The sequence below is a fragment of the Pinus tabuliformis genome, chromosome Q (assembly GCF_031772625.1).
Source record: "Pinus tabuliformis cultivar Carrire ecotype Pingquan chromosome Q, CPIR1, whole genome shotgun sequence".
NCBI classification, from domain to species: Eukaryota; Viridiplantae; Streptophyta; class Pinopsida; order Pinales; family Pinaceae; genus Pinus; species Pinus tabuliformis.
In genome coordinates, this window is record NC_142296.1 from 168,395,331 (window position 1) to 168,408,690 (window position 13,360).

Consider the following 13,360-nt stretch of genomic DNA (forward strand, 5'->3'; position numbering starts at 1 on the left):
CTCTTTTTTGTACCTATAGCCAACTGTACTAACCAAGAGTATGCATGCACTTATTTATTCAAAACACACTTATCCACCAAGTCAGGACTAATATAATTATAATTAGATCTAGGGTCAATCAAAATAGAAGCAATTTGATCTTGAAACTTATCGTGCATCTCAATGATGGATGTTGAGTGATCTTCTTGCTTGTTATCTAGCACTGCATAGATACGAGGAATGCTCTTCCCAACATCCCAATAGTTTGTTCCTCCTGTGCACTGTAAATATAAGGCCTACCACCTTGAAACTACAGACAATCTCTCTTGATATGCTCTTTACCACATATCCAAGACTCGAACTATCTGCTAACATCACCTCTATTCTGTTGTTGTGACCCATTTCCCTATCTAGCTACGTTGAACTTCTTGTATGGTGTAACATTATTTTTCTCTTCTTAATTATGGGGCCTTGTTCTTTTTGGCTACCATTTACCTTTAGATTTTTATTTCCCTTTCTAACCTTGATGAGATTCTATCTTATGTTTTGATGTCTCATAACAGTGCTTCAATTTCCCAATAACTTCCTCCAATGACCGAGGCTCATCATACTCAATCCGATCCTTAAATGTTAATGGCAATACACTGACAAATATTTAAACTTTAGTCTTTTCATCTTTAAGATATGGTACATACCTCAATATCTCTAGGAACTTAGTCATATACTCCTCATCTATCATTGATCCCATTTTTAGCTCATAGAATTCCTCGGCTTTGTTGTCGTAGTACCTCTTCAACAAGTACTTCTTCCTAAAAAGTCTCTTGAATTCATGCCAACTCAACTCTTTTGTCTTGATGTCTTTGACCCACTTCACATCTTCCCACCAGATGTTTGCTTTACCTTTTAGGTTGAAGATAGCTACTCTGACCTTCATATTATCTATGTCATTATGAAACTTAAAGAAGTTCTTCATCCCAAGTAACCGAGCCTCTGCATCTTCTGACTTCTTCAAATCTCCATCAAAGGTACATGGCTAAGATTTCTTAAAATCATCTAGAAAATATCTCCTTTCACTCCTTTTGTAAGGATGATAATGATGACAATAATATTCCATGTCAGAACCAGAACTACAATAGTACCTGTGTCCATCACCTCTCTGATCCGGAGTATCCAGGAACATGCCATATCTAATCATGTCATCCCTTTCTAACCTGTGCCCACCATGATATCTACTGTCATATGCCCCATTTTTCCTATTCTCCTGTCCATGGCTGATCTGAAGTGATCCCTGTCTCCACAAGCCTAACAAACTTTGAAGGATTACTACATTGACTTCTGCTTGTTTCTCGTGTGCCTACATTATTCTGTCATTATCTACCTTGCAACGCCTTAATTCTTCCTTCAGGCTTCTCAATGTGTCTGCTAAGTCAGAAGAATGCCCAACACCACACTGCTCATCTGATCCATAGGGAGAGTCTCGGGAACTATAGTCTACCATATCTCTAGTCATATTTGTTGTTTTCTTCTTGTAAATCATAACATGTCATCCAAACCAAAATATAAATAAACCAACGTACCTCAGTTTAGCTAAGGGAAGGATATCTCATCTACAATACCAACCAGATTAGTGCAATATATATATATAGATATATATAGATATATATATATATATATATATATATATATATATATATATCTATATATATATATATATATATATATATATATATATATATATATATCTATATATATATATATATATATATATATATATATATATATATATATATATATATAAACATAACCATATCGGCATATAGATATCATCCTAACCATAGTTCAGTCATTAATGCATGACCATGTCAACCACACATCATGACCTCATGCATGACAACTACACCCATATCAATGTATGCATAATCAACATATGGAGGATATGCATGCATACACAATACATTCAAACACTAACATGCATAACCAACCTATACTCATGATAAACACATCCAACAACACACCGTCCACTTTCACATGGAGACATCACTGCAACCATGACCAACACCATGCATATACAATAAGCACATAGACCACAAGTATAAGTAACACATTTTCAACCAACATGAATGCATGACCAACACACACTGCCCATCTAGTCCAAGGGGTGAACCATGCTCTGATACCACTTTGTAACCACTGTCCTCCCACATTTACCTAAGTTAATCGGTCCGTTGGGGTAAACATGTGGCGAGAAGCTACAACAATCTGAGTCAACTCCTCATATACAATTAAGGAAGTGGAACCAACTCAACACAACCAACCTGACCTTATGCACTTGTCATAGGACCTACAAGAGCCAACCAACGCTTCCAAATGATCAACCCCTGAGAAAGCTTGACACTTCATTGCCATAGACCCTCAGTCGCTCCCATGACATGGGCATCCATGTGACAATTCCCCTCTAGTCGCTTTAACATCATGGGCATGCAAGCGACTGGGGTTTTTTCTCAGCTAGTTCTGAGCCTACGACCCCAGATTTTGTGCCACTTTTTCAAGGCCAAGACTCAAGCCACTACCCAGAACTCTATGAAACTTTTAGGAATGAAAAGTAACATCGAAACAATGATACAAATACAAATACTTGAACAAATACTTGGTTGGACCCCTACTAACCATGGTAGACATTTCGTCAAACATGTCACAAATATGCATTATATATGTCAAAACAATGGATCTGAGCATAAGACTCTCATACTTATTTCAAAATTTCTAAGAAGCATTGATGACTTATCACATTAGATTCATTACCATCTATTAGGTCATATATTCATTGTACATTCATTTACAAATCAAAACATGATGAGAGCCATACATCATCACTATCATAAAACATGCTCATAACCATCATATAACCAACAGAAATAACAAGGATACATCATCCATAAATTCCTCATATGAACCAATACATTTTCTCATAAAATACCAAGGAGAAATAGTTCTTATTAATATTAGTCCAACTAGGCTCGGGACTCTCATGTACCACCTGACCATAGATTGGCTAATCCCACGTGCCATATTCCAAGCATGTATGTGGGACTTATAACCAAAATCAACGAGGGCTTCCCAAGGCTACACCACCTCACCCTTAATAATAGAATGAGGCTTTACCACAATCCCCACTGGATCACTATGCCATAAACAATAAACATATAACACTAAGCTTTACTGTAATCCTCACCAGATCACTAGGCCAAAAACTAAGCATGGATGCCATCGAATCTCTCCACCTACACTATTAGGGATTTGTCTATCCTAACCTCTTGGATTTACCGTGTATCCCACCATTACTAGTCAAGGGATTCCTAGCCCTACAAAGTTTCCACCCTCTAGGATTTACCATGTATCCCATCCTAGGATTCCTAGGCTAAATCAATAGTACTCACCACTTATTTTTATTGTGTATCCCACCATTCACTGGTCAAGCAATTCCTAGGCTCAATCGAGGTGTTCACATTCAGGCTTTACCGTGTATCCCATCATGGGATTCCTAAGCCTTGTGAATAATCCTCGGACCACCCCACTCATCTTCAATTCCATCCAGAAATCCAACTCAACCACATACAAAATAACCCACCATGCCATGGCTATCTAGAAATGGAAAGGCTAGGTTGAAAAACACTGTCACACTTGGAAAAACCCATGCCCACACAAACAAGAGAACTAAGAACACACATGCATAACCATGCATGCTAAATCTAGCAAGGAAATCACAAATGCAAATCGACACCTGCAAATAATCCCGATGTAGCTGCTAGATCCTACTCTTCCTTGAAATTTGCTTCCTCTTGCCTTATTTTCTTTTCTTGATCTAATGTTGAAGTGCTTCAAGAAAGCTAAGTGTCCAAGTTATGGTTGCTATCTCAGCAGACCATAGCACTGATAGAGGAAGAACAACAAATCATTGCTATCTCAGCAAACCACATTATTGATGCAAGGGGAGCAACAAATTGTTGCTATCTCAGCAAACCATGGTGCTGATAAAGGGGGAACAACAAATCGTTTCTATCTCAGCAAACCAAAATGTTGATACAAGGGGAACAACAAATTGTTTTTCCCAACCACGCAGTTTGTAAAAACAAAATTTAAAGATCCATTCGTAACTCCCCAACCAAGGATCCTTTTGGAAAATCACCCACGAATTACCAAATAGACCATGCTTTGCATAAAACAAAGATGCCATAATTTTCAATTTCTTCTTCCTTTGATCAGAAGTTTACCCGCAAATTTTATGACGGTTTTCCCTGACAAATTTTTCTTTCTTTTGTTGGCTTGATACAGAGTGCTCTGTATTCTCGAGTCTGTAATGTAAATAACTCTTTCCAATACACAATCTTGGGTGCAAAATCACTGGATTAGAAGATTAACTGAAATGTGATTCTCTGGGTTCTCATTTAAATGTGAATAACAAATAAAATACAGTGCATGAATTCCTCATTCAACATAGAAATTTAAAGACCAAATCAATTTCAATCTCCAGATATTAATATTATGGTTCACAAACCTCACAAGCACGTATGAAAATAATTGTCTCACACACACTTACAAATTTTGATTTTCTGATAAAAAAACATTGGTCTAATAAATGTTGTTCAGTTAACTTCAATCTCCCACAGAGAAAAAGAAATAGCGTGCCTCTCTCTAAAACCCAAAAACTTCCAGCCCCAATACTGTTCCTCCTCTCCAAAAACTAAAAGCAACTATCCAAGAAATGATTTCATGGATGTGAACCAATTTCCCTTAGCACTAACTACCTACTAACTATAAAATCATTTCTTTTAACTAGATATTCCTAACTACTCTGAGCTAAATATAAAAAAAAAATCACAAAGAAAATTTAAAATGTTCCAGCCTTGGCATGTGACCAATTCATCACATTGTTAGGTTCTTGGTCTGACTTTAATAACTTATCATTTTTATGTGCTCAGCCTAATTCACCTGCATTAGACTCCCCAAGAAATAAAATTTTATGAGCTACTCTTCATAAGATCTTCTAAAGAATGACCTACTTTCTGTAGTCTTGCTTCATCCATCCAAGTAGAATCCTCCATCGGAAAGTCTTTCCACTTCACAAGATATTCCAAGTATTCCTTCCTTCTGGTATTCTTGACAACACATGTATCCAAAATCTGTTCAGCCTCTAAACTCTTTGACATAGGCATTTTCGTCAGCCACTGTTGTTCCTTTCCTTCATCCTAGTCAATATTCCCAGAAGCTTGATCTACATCACCAACAATGTAGGGATACAAATCTGCTACATTAAAAATGGGTGAAATGCCAATTCTTGGAGGTAACTCCAGCTCATAATCATTCATTGAAAACTTGAGGAGGATCTTACAAGGTCCTACCTTCTTCATTTTCACATGTTGACATACCCTGCACTTACTCACATAACTTTGCACATCTACGTTCATCTTAGACCAAAATTAGAAGTGACTCAACTGCCCAAGTGTTTTTTCAACACCAAAGTGTCCATCCAACCCGCCATTATGATTTTCTTGGACCAAGTTTTCCCTCATTGAGCAATTGGGAATACATAGTTGATTTTTCTTGAATAATAGCCCATCCTACAACATAAACTCTTTCCATGGAATGTTGTCCCTATTGACTTGATTTTTACATGCTATAAAAGCTTCTTTAAAATCAACATCAATTTCATATAAGTCCTTCAAATAATCAAAGCCTAAACTTTGTATTCGACTTTCCTGCATGATTAAGCATCTCCTACTCAAGGCATCGGTAACCTTATTTTCATTCCCACTAATGTGCTTCAAAACAAAAGTGAATTTTTAAAGGAACTCCACACACTTTGGATTTTTATGATTTAACTTATGTTGGTGCATAATGTATTGTAAAGCAGAATTATCTGTGTATAGAACAAACTCGTTATGCATCAAGTAATGCCTCCAATGCTTCAAAGCTTGAACCACCGCATAAAATTCTTTGTCATATGAAGAGTATTTCTATTTTGAATCATTTAATTTCTCACTGAAATATGCAACGGGCTTATCTTCTTGGCTCAGTACATCTCCAATGGTTGTCCCACTAACATCACATCTCACTTGAAAGTGTTGATTGAAGTCTGGTAACTTCAACACCAGCTTCTTAGTGATCTTCTTATTCAATAGTTGAAAAAAAAAAATCTGTTGCTGATGTCCAATAAAATGGCTTCCTACTCTTGTTGATGGTGTCAATGATAGGTGCACAAATGCCATTAAAATTCCTGATAAATTTTTTGTAGAAGCTGGCTAAGACGTGAAAACTTATCACCTAAAAAATGTTCTTAGGTGAGGGCCAATTGACAATTGCCTCTATCTTCTCTTAATCCATTTTCAAGCCATCCTTAGAAATGAAAAAACCAAAGTATACAAGCTCACTTTTCATAAGAAAACTTCTTCATGTTAATGAATAGCGTTTCTTGTTGCAATCTCTCTAAAACATACTTCAAATGTCATAAGTGCTCTTCTTTAGTTTGACTAAAATTAAAATTTCATCCAAGTAAATAATGACAAACTTACCAATGAACTCCTTCAAGGTTTCCTTCATCAACTGCATAAAGGTACTTGGTGCATTTGATAAGCCAAATGGCATGACCATCCACTCGTACAAGCCTTCATTGGACTTGAAATTTGTCTTCCACACGTCTCCTTCTCTGATCCAAATTTGATGTTAACCACTTTTCATGTCAATCTTTGAGAAGTAATTTTCCCCACCCAAGAAATCCATCATATCATCCATCCATGGCAACAGAAACCTGTAACAAACGATGATCTTGTTGATTTCTCTAGAGTCAGTGCACATTCTCCATTCCCCACCCTTATTTGGACTTAATACTTTAGGTACGGCAAACTAACTCAAAAACTTTCTCTTATTAGTACTTTTTTCAAAAATTCTTGGACTTTCTTCCTCACTTGTTTATTCTCTTTGGGTGTCATTCAATATGCATCCTTATTCGGAAGACTTTCTGAGGGTATCAATTCTATGTGATGACTGATGCTTCTTTTGGGTGGCAATTCACTTAGAAATTCATCAACTACAATATCATGAAACTCATGCAACAACTCCTAAACTTCAATAGGTAAATCTACAATTTCAGTGTGCAAAAGTACTACCTTTGGCTTGCAAACCACTGCATATCTTACCTCTTCTTCTTCCATATGTTGTAGAAATTCCTTTCCACTAAGTAGCAGTGCTTTTGGGATGCTTGTTTTAGTTGTACCTTCCTCTTTCAATGGTACAAGAGTGTGCTTGATGCCATCCTTTTCAAACTTATAACAATTTCTCTCTCCATCATGTGTCACCTTCCTATCAAACTACCATGGGCGACCCAAAAGAATGTGACAAACATCCATTGGCATTATGTCACAAAGCACCTTGTCTTTATACCTACCTATCTGAAACTCAACTTCACTTTGTTTATGCACCAACAATTGGTGTCCATTTTGCAACCATGGTACCTTATAAGGTGTGGGGTGCTTAATCTTTTTCAATCCCAAATTTTCACCATTTCTTAGGGGACTAGATTGTTTATACTTCCGCTATCAATCACCAATTTGTAGAATTTGCCTTTTGCCTTACACACTATCTTCAATAAGGATTTCCTTTGGATTGGTTTACAGTCTCCTTTACTGGTTTTAACAGGACTTTGTGCATCAACAACACCTCTCTAGTCTCTAGCACATTATCTACCTCGGGTACTTTTGCCTCTTCTGCCTTGGTTTAAGCTATGTATGCACCTCATTGTCCCATATTGTCATTCTTAGGACATTCAAAAGATTGGTGATCCAATTTGTTACATCTGTAACATAGGTGGGTAGTCCCTCTGCCTCTTCCTCTACCTCTACCTCTATGGTAAGGTCTTCCTCCTCTGCTGCCACCTTCTTTATCTAACTACCCTTACTGATTTGAGTTGCCTTCATCACTTTTTTATGCAAGAAACTTTCCTCTTCCATTTTTCTGTCCTCTCCCTTTCAAAAAACCACGTCCTCTGCCAGATCTTTTCTTCCTAGCTATCTTTTCTTCTACCTTCAAGGTGCACTAGTATGCTTCCTCTATTGTCCTTGGAGAAAGTACGTTTATTTTATCTTGGATATCTAACCTCAAACCATTGATATACCTTGTTGTCTTCTTCGGGGTATCTTCTACATAGCCTGCTCTCAAATTCACCTTGTAAAACTCTTCGGTGTAGTCCCTCACTGTCATTATATTTTGTTTAATATTTTGCATCTATTTGTAAATAGTTAGCTTGTAATTCTTCAATACGAACTTACTCTTCATCTTCGCCGCCATTCTATCCCAATTCTTGATCAATGGTTTGTCCTTCTTCCTTCTTTCAGCCTATACATTGTCCCACCATAGTGCAGCATGGCCTTTCAACCTTCTCACAACAAAATTTACTCTCTTATCCTTGTCAATTTCCTCGTACTCAAAATACTTGTCCATCTCACTGATCCAATCTAGTAGGTTCTCATCTTTCAAAATGTCATCGTAAATAGAGATTTCAGGCTTTGGCCTTGAACTTGAGCCCAATACTACTTTCAACAACTTAATCTCAATAGCTTCTTCATGAGGTGTTGCTCCTTCTTCTTCAAGTTCCTCTTCAGACTCACTAACATCTCCACCTTCATGGTCTCATTGTCTCACTACTTCCATGGCTTCTAACCAAACTTGCAGTCTCCTTATCTCTTCCCATAGTTCTGCATTACCTGCGAGTCTGCCTCCACAACCTCGTGCCTTCCTGCTCACCTATTCATCTCTCTATACTGTAGAGACCAACAACGTTAAGGCTCTGATACCACAAGTTGATGGCTTCTATCTCAACAGACCACAATGCTAATACAGGGAGAACAACAAATCGTTGTTATCTCAGCAAACCACAGTGCTAATATAGGGGGGAATAGCATATCGTTGCTATCTCAACAAACCATAGTGCTTATACAGGGGGAAAAACAAATCATTTTTCCCAACTATGCAGTCTGTAAAACATAGTTTAAATATCCATTCGTAACTCCCCAACCAATGATCTTTTTGGAAAATAGAACGCGATTTTTTGAAGAGACCCTGCTCTGCACAAAACCCAGATGCCAGAATTTCGAGTTGCATCTTCCTTTGATCATAAATTGAAACGTAGATTTGATGACATTTTTCCCTTACAAATTTTTCTTTCTTCTATTGGCTTGATACATAGTGCTCTGTATTCTTGAATCTGTAATGTAAATGAATATTTCCAATACACAATTTTTGGGTAGCATAAGCCTCATGCAATGGTCATGGGGCACGAAGTCCGCAATTTTAGGAAAGATGAAGGTAAATATTCGTGAGAAGTGCAGAGCACGATGTGTAGTAGGTCAAATTCAAAGGCTAGTCCACCCAAAAATAATGTAAAGAAATGTAAGTTGAGTTGGCCCACCCATGGATCATGGTCCATGGAAAGGTATAAATAGAGCAAGGCTCTATGGGTAGAGGTAGCTAAGTTTTGGTTATGATCTTGATGTAATGGGTTTTTGAGAAGAGCAATCGGTAAGCGTCCGTAGGTCCAATTTGAGAGTGTGGGTAGTGGGTAGAGGCTGTTCAGCTGTGTGCTCAGAGGCCTGGAAGAGTCTGCAGCTGTGTGCACGGACCCCTGCAGGTATGTGCGCAGGGAAGATCTAGATGTATTGGTGAAGAAAGGAAATAAAGATAAGTTGACTTGACATAATTCTGTGTTAATCTGAAGTATCGCGGATCTAGATTTTTGGAATGGTTAATATTATTGTTTGTTCTATGTGCATCTGCTTGCATTTTGAATGTGAACTGGGTAAAGTTAATAAATGTTTGCTTAAAGGCCTTTCTAGGTAATACTTCATCACATAAAGTAAATCTGTAAACAACGCGCTAATAACTAGTACAGAGTGTTCTAGGTTTAGATCTACGCGAAGCAGGCTAGTGCAATGCTGCTAGAGGTTGCGTGAACCCTCCAGATCACATCTAGACAACCCAAGGGTGTGGAAACCTAGTTCCAGCACGCTCCCCTACTACCTCGAGTGAGACCTCAGTCCACGCTCCGTGGACTGTTGCCGAAAGGGCCGGTAGCTACAGGATTTGCTTGGCTAAATAATTCTTCTGAACCTAGGTCAGGACCATATAAGCCAACAAATGGTTCCATTGCCGAGACCAGTATCTGCCTAAGGGGTGTCTGATGTTGGAACACTGGAACCTAACAGAGAAAAAGATTGAAGATTAGTTGGATCAGGTAAGTGAAGGAGTTATTACTGAAGCAGAAAAGTAGTTTCGTCAAGGACCACGGGGTAGATATATCAAATTAGTAAATGCTATCATGTGGAAATCCCATCATGCGCGAGTGTTGATGACTGGAGTAACGCGAAGCAGAAGAGGTTACCACAGAATAGAAGGGATAGGAAATAGTCCTTTGGCGTCTATTGCACAGGAAAGTGAGAAAGAGCTCGCGAAGTTCTCACCTAGAAGTGCAGTCTGGTTGATCAAGGAGCACTTGCCACTAATATCACCTCCGTCCACACCACTACCAACCTCACCTACATCAGGGGCGTCTAACCCAAGCCCATTGACACCAAAAGCCAGGATGGTGAGCGCAATCCAGTTGCCAGTGTCTAAGGGTTCAGGAAATGAGGAATCGGGTCGGTTCTGGTTTGTGATAAAATCTATATGGGATGCCCAAGGCATCACAGATGAGAATATCAAGAAGGCTACCTTGGTTAGCACACTGCAGGACTGCGTCCTGACCTGGTATATAAAATATTTAAGTGACCATCCAAATGAGGGAATAACAGTAATCCAAGAGGTGCTGAATAAGGAATTTGGGTGACCAAAGTTAGAAACTCAGTTAGTTATTGGGTTCACGGAAATTGTAATGTTGCCTGGTGAAACCCCGTGGGATCTGGATCAGAGGTTAAAAAGCACCATCTGCGAAGCTAACATGACCTTGTCTAATGCACAGCACTATGCTTGATTTGTCGCATCATTAATGCCATATCTGAGATCAATGTTATCACAACAAAATATCTCAACCCAGGCAGAAGCGTTGGAAGCAGCCATGCGACTGCACGAAACTCCAATACAGGATACAAGGTTGGGAGTACAGCAAATCCAAGTGAAAATACAAAATTTATGTTTAGAGACTAGGAGCTTGAAACAAGGACAAGCGTCGCAGACAGAAGCCACGACAAGGACCACTGTCCGACCTTCGTGAACCTTGTGGCGGGAGGGGGACCAATAGTGTTGCGACCCGAGATACAAGCTACGCCAAGAATGGTGCCCATACTCTGGTGCGCAATCTATCAGGTGGGAGGGAAGCATGATATAGACAATTTTCACCTATTGCCAAACTTAAGACAGCCCCCTCCTCAACAATTATTTTGTAACTTCTGTAGGACGGTGGGCCACGAGGAAAGAAATTGCCACAGTTATCAAATGTTGATGGATCGAACACCTGCTTATAGGGTGCAAACAGAGGCGCGTGGACAGGATCCCACTACATCCTTCGCACGAGGGGGATACCAGGGATGCGGATGCAGCCGTGGAGGCAAGGGACTTGGGCGGGGATGAGGACCCTTAATTTGCTACAATTGTGGAGAGCCGGGACATTATGCGCGAGATTGCATGAACTTGACCAAGGCCTGCTATCCTTACTATTACCAATTTGACCACGAAGCAGTCAATTGCCCCACGTTGATTGCTCAGATGTGAGAAAAGGGGGTGCTCCCGGCCAACCCCACTCAGAATATCCAGATGATGAAGGCTGAACCTCATACGGAGGAACCAAACATAAATATGATGCTTCGCAGTGGCGCTACCACCGGAGAAGATAAGGGGAAACATCTAGAGCTGGATACGTGGGTTCGTAAGGCCACTCTAAAACAACAGAACTTTGACTTGGAACATGCGAAGGAAACCTTTATGGAAGCAAAGAAGAACTTCACAGAAGCTTTTACATCGAGAAGTAAGGACCAAGTAGGATCAGAGAAGGATACATCTGTGCTAACCACCTTTTTGGGATTCTGTATGAACTTACTCAGGGATGCTAAGGCAGTAAAGGGGCTATAGGAATTGATAACCCGGTGTGCGGGAGTGGATGAACCGCGAACGATCCGAAAATTAGGTAAACATGCTTTGTACACTGGGCGGGAAATGCGACTAACCGTCTAGATTGGAGACTACGAGATGGATTAGGTCGTTTTAGATTTAGGATCCAACGTGAAAGTTTTACCAAAGCAGACTTGGGAACGCATGGGTAAGCCTCTACTGCAATGGTAACCGATTCAACTACGGATGGCTAACCAACAGAAGATTCTACCCATGGGACACCTGCATGGAGTTACAATAGACATCGATGGCGCCAACACATAGACTAATTTTGAGGTCATCGAAATTGTGGATGATAGTAACCCATATCCTACTCTACTAGGGATAGATTGGGCAACTGATATGAATGGAGTCATCAACCTCAAGAAACGAAAAATGATATTCGAAAAGAAATCTCTCCACGTAGTGATCTCGTTGGATCCAATGGATGGGGTGCGATATACCGAGCCTGTATGCAACAACAACAGTGAGGGGGAGTTGGACTATATCTACACGATTATAGCGCAGGATCACGATAGGGTAAATCCAACAGCGGATGGTAGACTCTCATGGGACCGTGATAGTTCTTGCACGTTGGATTCAGATGAAGAGATTGAACGATGGTAGAACTGACTACATGAGGTCACCACACTAAATTGTAATAGGATGGTGGTAATAGGGGCAAACGAATAGCCGCGGGTATCTGTGCAACTATCCAGTGCCACCACTACTTCAGGCAAAGGTATAGCCCCAAGGATGCGAAGGAAAGGGCACCGATGTCGAAGGCAGGCACGTCTACAAAGGTGAGAGTGCAACGAAGTAAGCATCCCTCGACAGCATAAGCGACGGATGTCTGCGGTGCGGGCATCCAATCAGCTTAGCATCAGTAGTCCCAAGCCACCCCAACAAACCGGTGCACCAGCGGCCGGCGCCAAGATCAGTGGAGGCTCAAGGAAGTTACGGATACCGCAGATCCACTGGGTCTGTAATAAACGACAGAGGGAAGTGCAAAAAAAACAATGTAGCCACAAGCCCTGTAGCATCAACACACTTTGGTTACGACCAAGAAAGTAACGCACGCTATGAAGGGCCGGATCCAGCCTAATAGACCAAGAACGAGTTGTGACCCTGCTATCATGGTTGTGCTCACACTCACAAAAGAGCATAACCCCTCGATTGGCTAACCAGGTGCATGAACAATGTTCGTAGCCCAGGCTAGCAGGGCCATTCCGACCATGCACCAAAGGTGCGA